At 43.8% G+C, this 7478-nt stretch overlaps 1 long non-coding RNA gene across 1 annotated transcript; it reads left to right on the top strand.

Moving 5' to 3' along the window:
- The first annotated feature begins 3290 nt into the window (after nt 1–3290).
- LOC129695655 (uncharacterized) lies at nt 3291–4909 on the top strand. Its single transcript, XR_008723206.1, has 2 exons — nt 3291–3791; nt 3963–4909. It is a non-coding gene; the product is annotated as an uncharacterized LOC129695655 (long non-coding RNA).
- Nucleotides 4910–7478: the final 2569 nt, after the last annotated feature.

The following is a 7478-nucleotide window of genomic DNA, read 5'->3' as shown; positions in this document are numbered from 1 at the left end:
TTTCTAACTCTCACCTGGTTTCTGCATTTCAGTACACGGCACAATAATCAGGAATGAACTGGCATGAGCACTGTGTCACTAAACCTAGCTAAAAACCAAACATCAAAACATCATGCAGCCTGACCTGCGGTGTATTTCCAACATTTCATGTAGTATTGTGGATTCCCAGTATTTGCAGACACAAGGAACTGCAGATGTCAGTTTACAAACGAACCCACAAAGTACTGGAGTAACTCAGCAGGTCAGGTAGACCTGGATAGCTTTTGAAGACATGGATAGCTGGTGTTTCGGGTTTTGGCTCTTCTTCAGCATATTAGCAGCGGGGGAGAAGAAAGCTGGCCAAGAGGCTGGGGGTGAGGCAAGGCCTGGGAATGGATTGGTGGATGTGGGTGAGTGGGAGAACCAACGTGTGTGGGGAGAAGAGGAAATGTCAGAGTGCGAGTGAATCTTGATCATGTTGACTGCTTTACTGAGAGGGTGTGAGGTGCAGATGGAGTCAATGGAAGGACGACTTGTTTGCATCCACAACTGTCTACAACTTCTTGCAGTCTTGGGCAAAATTATTGCAAAACCAAGTTGTGATGCTTGACAATGGGACGTTTTCTATTGTGCCACTATGGAGCCACGCAGAACTTTCTTAGTCTTCTGAGGAAGTAGAGGCGTAGCTGTGCTTTCTTGGCCTAATGGGCCTGTCCCACTGTACGAGCTAATTCAAGCGTTCTCCCGAGTTTCCCCTGATTTGAACTCGGAGAATTACAGTAATAGCCGCTCGTAGGTACTTGGGGTTCTCGTGGATATTTTTCAACATGTTGAAAAATCTTCACGAGTCTTCACGAGCTTACCGCGTTTCCCGAGTACCTACGTTAGCGTTACGAGCCGCTAAGAGATGTCCCGAGCTCCGACGTACCCGCTATGTACAGTCTATGTGCTTACCACAAGTTTGATTTATTTTTAAACTCGGGAGAGCTCTTGAATTACCTTGTCCAGTGAGACAGGCTCTTTAGCGTCATGTGGTTGGACCAGGACTAATTGTTGGTGAATGTTATGCCCAGGAACTTGAAGCTCTTGACCATCTCGACTCCAACACCATTGATGCAGACCGGGGTATGTAATCCACCCTGTTTCCTAAAGTCAATGACCAGCCCCTTTGTTTTCCTGATATTGAGGAGAGGTTGTTGGCTTGACACCATGTTATCAAGCTCCCTTACCTATATTCCATCCTGTCATTATTTGAGATTCTGCCCACCATGGCGGTGTCATTTGCAAACTTGTAGATGGAGTTAATGCAGAATTAGGCTATGCAGTCGTGAGTGTACAGAAAGAATAACAAGGGGCTGAGAAAGCCTCCTTGCCGTCATTCTTGTTGTGAATTGTCTTGGAGAATGTTTTGGCATCATTAATTGTGGTCTATGGCTCAGGAAGTTGAAGATCCATTTTCAGATAAGGGTGCTGAGTCTTATGTCCAAGAGGTTGGAGATGAATTTGGTTGGGATTATGGTGTTGACGGCAAAACAATAGTCTCTAAATAGGAGTCTGACATAAGTGCCCTTGTGATCCTGATGTTCCCAAAATGAGTATAGGCCAGGGAGATGGCATCTGCCATGGATTTGTTGCAGCGTTAAGAAAAATGCAGTGGATCAAGGTTATCTAAACTAAATTGAACTGAGAAGTAAGTCGATAGACAATCTCCTGCCATGGAGACAGTGAGATCAAAAAATGGAAGAGAGATGTCGGAGATGGTCCAAGTAAACTTGAGTGCAGGATGGAAATTGGTAGTGAAGTTAATAAAATCTATGAATCTATCTGTATGGGTGCAGTGGGTAGTCCCAATGCAGTTATCAATGTAGCGGAGAAAGAGTTCAGGAATAGGGCCAGTGTATGCTTGGAACAGGGATTTCTCGACGTACCCTACAAAGATATACAGGGTAGAGGGAGAAATAGTGTTGGTAGAGAGAATTGGCTGGTCTGCAGTCGAGGAAGAAACAGAGGGCTTTAGGCCATTCCTGGGTGGAGGGGGTGGGGGTGGAGGTTTAGAGTGAACGTCCATTATAAAGAAGAGGGAGTGGGTTCCTGGAAGACAGAAATCATTGAAGAGACGAGGGGCATGTGAGGTGTCTTGGGCATAGGTTGGGAGCGATTGGACCAGTGGGGATAGGATGGAGTCGAGGTATGTGGAAATTAATTCAGTGGGAGAGGAGCAGGCAGAAACAATGGATCTGCCAGGTCAGTTCTGTTTCTAGATTTAAAAACATAGAAACATAGAAGTTAGGTGCAGGAGTAGGCCATTCGGCCCTTCGAGCCTGCACCGCCATTCAATATGATCATGGCTGATCAACCACCTCAGTATCCCGTACCCGCCTTCTCTCCATACCCTCTGGTACCCGCCTTCTCTCCATACCCTCTGATCCCCTTAGCCATAAGGGCCACATCTAACTCCCTCTTAAATATAGCCAACGAACTGGCCTCGACTACCCTCTGCGGCAGAGAGTTCCAGAGATTCACCACTCTGTGTGTGAAAAAAGTTCTTCTCATCTCGGTTTTAAAGGATTTCCCCCTTATCCTTAAGCTGTGACCCCTTGTCCCGGACTTCCCCAACATCGGGAGCAATCTTCCTGCATCTAGCCTGTCCAACCCCTATACTCCAGCATTTTGTGTCTATCATGTTTAAATGAACTTGGGATCAAAGTACACACACCATCTATACAGATCAAAAAAAGGGAGTGGAATTGATTTGAGAGTGATTTGCAGCAGAGACTTTCAAACATGGCAAGAGTGAAAAAACTGAGGTGCTTTGCGGGCCGCTTTTTTTCCACGAAGCTTTGCTTTGTCTGCTTCCTCTGTGCGTCTCGCAATGAGCGTCCGCAAAGCTGCCGTGATGATTAATGACAAAACAGATATGACGTCCCCTCGATACGTAGCTTTTCTAAAAATAGATCTGCGCTTTTAAATAAATAAAGCTGGTTGGAAGTGAGAATGTATTCGGTTCCAGAGTGTGTTACAGTAAGTGTGTGAGGTTCATTGTACATGGATGGCATTGACGAGTTCCTTGTAAACAGAATAATGTTGTATGGCACATTGAATGTCAAATCAGACATGTACTGATTGCATTTCTTGTATCCATTTTTTTAAAAAACGCAAATAGGGTATTTCGAGAATTTTTGATATTTTAAAGAAAGCCTGACCCGAAAGAAAGCATTCACCCGAGCTGCAGAGGCATCAAGCGACGACGATGAAGGTTCGCATGGAGATGTCGGGGAAGCGCAGGGCTCCGGCCGCCTACAACGGTGAGTGGCCCGGGAAAAAGTCCCAGTCCCGGTCCTGGCGGGACTCCTGCCGCCGGCCAGCATAGCGACAGAGTGACAGACCTGCCCCGTTCATGCTCACAGCTTCATTCCTCTGTTCCTACCCAGCAATTAATTTAATTTGCAGATTCAGCGTGGAAACTGGCCCGCCGACCAGCGATCTCCGCACATTTACAATTTTACCCAGTTAATTAACCTAGAAACCTGTGCGTCTTAGGAACTCCAGGAGAAAACCCAGGCAGGTCACGGGAAGACCATACGAACTCTGTACAGGCAGCGCCCTTTAGTGACGATCAAGCCCGGGTCTCTGGCGCTGTAAAGGCAGCAACTATCGCTGTTTGTTTTAAAAGTCAAATGTTGAATTTAGATTGTGTGGGAGGGATCTGCAGCTGCTGGTTTACACCGAAGATAGACACAAAATGCTGGAGTAACACAGCGGGTCTGGAGTAAAGGAGACCCTTCTTCAGATTGTTGGATGGAGTTAGAAAGGTGAACAAGTTATCAAGTGTTGGGCTCCGCAGTTTGATTGGGGCTGTTTTACTTTAAGCAATATTAAGGGCCATTTTGCGTTCACTGGATCGGATCTTTTTTTTTAAAGTACATGGTCGTCATTAGACAGCAATTGAAATGTATCATTTTTTTTTTTGCTTTGTTTTTAAGTGCCCGATCCAAAGGTTGTCAAGGAATGTGCCATGGAGCTGAGAAACATCGGGGATTTGTTTAACGTCCTGCAGCTCATGCTAAATACTGTCAGCAAGATGTTTCAGCGGTCCACCTGAACGCCGAAGTCAAAGCTACAGAGGATGGCTGGAAAAAGTGTGTCGGTTTTCTCTAACTGCTGCCGGTTGGGGAGGAATTCATGTCTCAACATGCCCGCGAAGCGAGCAGACTGTATTGTGAATGGTGACCAGGTTATCGAATGGGGAAGTGGAGAAATTAATACATTGAGGGTCTGTTTTTAGAAGTAAGATATGACTGATATGAATGGTACTAACTACTGGTCAGAGGACAAAATAAAATCTAAAAGTGAGAAGTGTAGCTTCTAAATGTATTTGGGAAGAGTGCCTGGGGAACCATGGACTGAAATGTCCCATAAAGTAACGTTTGCCCAATATTTTCAATGTATCTACATGTCGGAGAGGTGTGTATCTCCTAGAGCGACCTATAATTGCTGATTGTAAAAAAATGGCAAATAAGATTACACAATAGATCAGGAAACATGGTTGAAGGCTTTGTGAGAAATCATGAAAGATATGTTTGAAATTTCAGTGATTTGCTTTGTGAAATGGTATACATTTACCTTTTGTAATGTATTTTGAAATGCAACTAAATGTCTTTTGTGATGCATTTTCCATTAGTAATAACATAAAGTTATTTGAAGTAGCAATGTATAGCCTCTTTGTATGAGCATAAGTAGTTAATAGGAGGAAACCTATTATTCACGAGGTTTTAAAATATTAAAAGGACTCTCTTTAAAGTTAATGTGGCTTTAAAAATAAAATATTGTCTTTGACTATCATCTTTTGAATTTATATTATGATAACACAGTAAGACAGCTCTGATTCTGTAGTTTATAGAAATATATTAAATAAATGTGCTGCGATTGATATCTTAAAGTGTCAATTTATTATAACTGCACAATAATCTCACTGATATCAAAATCCTTGCATTGATTTACAAACATGCATATGAGGAAAAGGAGTAAAGCAATCAGACCTCTGAGGCCTTTGTAGGGTATGTCGAACAATCCCTGTTCCGAGTGTACACTGGCTCTATCCCGAAACTCTATCTCTGCTACGTTGACGATTGCATCGGTACTACCTCCTGCACCCATGCAGAACTCACGGATTTCATTAACTTCACTACCAATTTTCTGGTGAGCCTGGTGCAACGAAATTGTGTTCAGACTTGCATTTGTTGGTGTATTTTTGAATGACAATAAAGCCTTTGATTGATTGATTGATTGATCCTGCACTTGGTCCGGCATCTCCCATTCGTTTCTTGATTACACTGCCTTCATCACAGGAGATAGACTACTGACTGACATCTATTATAATCCTGCTGACTGCCACAGCGATCTAGTTAATCTAACTTACACTTCTTCCTCCCCCTTCCTCTAGTCGCAACAGTGACAGAGTCCTCACCTTTCGCCCCATCAGCCGTCACATACAACACATAATATGATGCAATAATATGATGCAATAGAACTTTATTTATCCCAGGAGGGATATTGATAGATAACTCCCGTATAAGCCTCCAACAAATCATCCCACCCTGGTACTAACTGCACAGAGGAGTCACCTTCCTATCTCCTCCATCAACTCTGCCCGACCCCAGTCTTTTCGCAGAGACCATTTCACCACCTCCAACACAACTCCCTAGGTTGTAACCTATGTCAGGCCAAGCATTGACCGACCATTTCGCTGAAACCTCATCCCCTCCCCTGAACACCACTTGATCTCCCTTGTTTAACCATTCCCATCTCATCCAAATCATTGATGTAGATGACATACCGTAACGGGACCAGCACCGACCCCTAAGGCACACCACCATTAGTGATGGGGACAGGTCTATGATATGTAGAAGCATTTTACTTTATGAGTTTTATGACTGAACAGTTTATGGCGGACTACTTTTAGACAAACCAAAAAAGTTTATTTTGACCAAATCCATTAATTTAATTCCGCTCTTCCAAATCTCCGAGGCAGTGATAAAAAGTGGTAGCAGGGGCAGAAGATTTGTCCATTTGAACCTGCTCTGCCATTCATCAAGATCATGGCTGAATTTCAATAACTAATTTGAAAATTCAATAACTGAGTCTCCGCAGTCATCAGGGTGTAGAATTAAAAAGATTCACCATCCGTCATGCGAAGAAATTTCTCCTAATCTCAGTCCGAAGTGGTCTATCGCATAATCTGACTGAACTGTTGTCATGGACTGCTCTGCCAGGTGAACCCCCCCCCCCCCCCCCCCCACTGTATCCAGACTGTTGAGCCTTGTACAAATTTTGTAGGTTTCAATGAGATCACCTCACATTCTTCCAAATCCAGATATTAAAGGCCTAGTCTAATCAAGTTCTCATTGGGCAGACACACAACTCCTGAAACTAGATGGGTAAATCTTTGCTGATCTATGGCAGGTATATCTTTTTAGATAAGGAGTCTAAAAGTATTCACAATACCACCGGTGCAGTCCCATCAAGGATTCTCCCACATGCAAGAAGACACCTTACTGGTGCACCATACAGCACAGAAATAGCTCTTTGAATCACTGTCTGTATTAACCACTGCACACCTATTTACACTTGTCCACAGTAATCCAAAATGATTCTCCACACATTCCTATCAACCCCGTCCCCTCTCCTGTTTGCAGTCCAGCAGCAACCCATCACAGCCAGTCAGCCCACCATCCCACAGAATCAGGAAAGAACCTGGCCATGGGAGCTGCCAACTGAGCCACTGTCAAAAGCTGTGAGAGGATGTTCCCGGCATTCAACCTCATTGGTCGATTCCTGAATATTTCGGCGTCCACTATCTCACTCTCAAAATTCTGGACCTGGATCATTGGGACAATTTGTAGCATTCCGTCTCATCAACTTCTCTAGTCCAATTTTTTGGACCAGTACTTTTTTCCTGCACTTCCCAATTCTCACCTCACCCTTCATGCTCCAGTATTTATCGCAGATGTTTTGATGTTTTCCTGTTTTCCTACAATAATTTCCCCTGTCTCTGTCAGACCCTACATATGCTGTTCTTAGTCTGTTCTGTTTTACACACCACTGAAGCTCTTCCAGGCCATTGTTACCATATTACCATTTTACCAATGTACTTTCATTTTCAGTCTTGCTTTTTACCAATTTCATGGTCTCCTTTTGCTGAGTTCTAAAATGCTCCTTACACAAATGCAGCAAAGGTGTATGTGCACAAATTCCAGTGATCTGGTTGAATTATAAAAAATGACTTGAGGAGCAGAATGTCCTTTTTCTGTTACCATATGCCTGGAATGTTACTGTATGACTGGAGCCTTACGTTTCATAAACCGTCTGATTCTAAGTCATGTCATACAGCGTGGAAACAGGCTCTTCGGCCCAACACGCCCACACCAGCTAACATGTCCCATTTACACTAGTCCCACCTGCCTGCATCTGGCCCATATCCCTCTAAACCTATCACATCC

Source organism: Leucoraja erinacea, chromosome 1 (assembly GCF_028641065.1).
Source record: "Leucoraja erinacea ecotype New England chromosome 1, Leri_hhj_1, whole genome shotgun sequence".
Lineage (NCBI taxonomy): Eukaryota > Metazoa > Chordata > Chondrichthyes > Rajiformes > Rajidae > Leucoraja > Leucoraja erinaceus.
The sequence above is the reverse complement of the archived record's forward strand: the minus strand, read 5'-3'. Positions and strand labels throughout refer to the sequence as shown.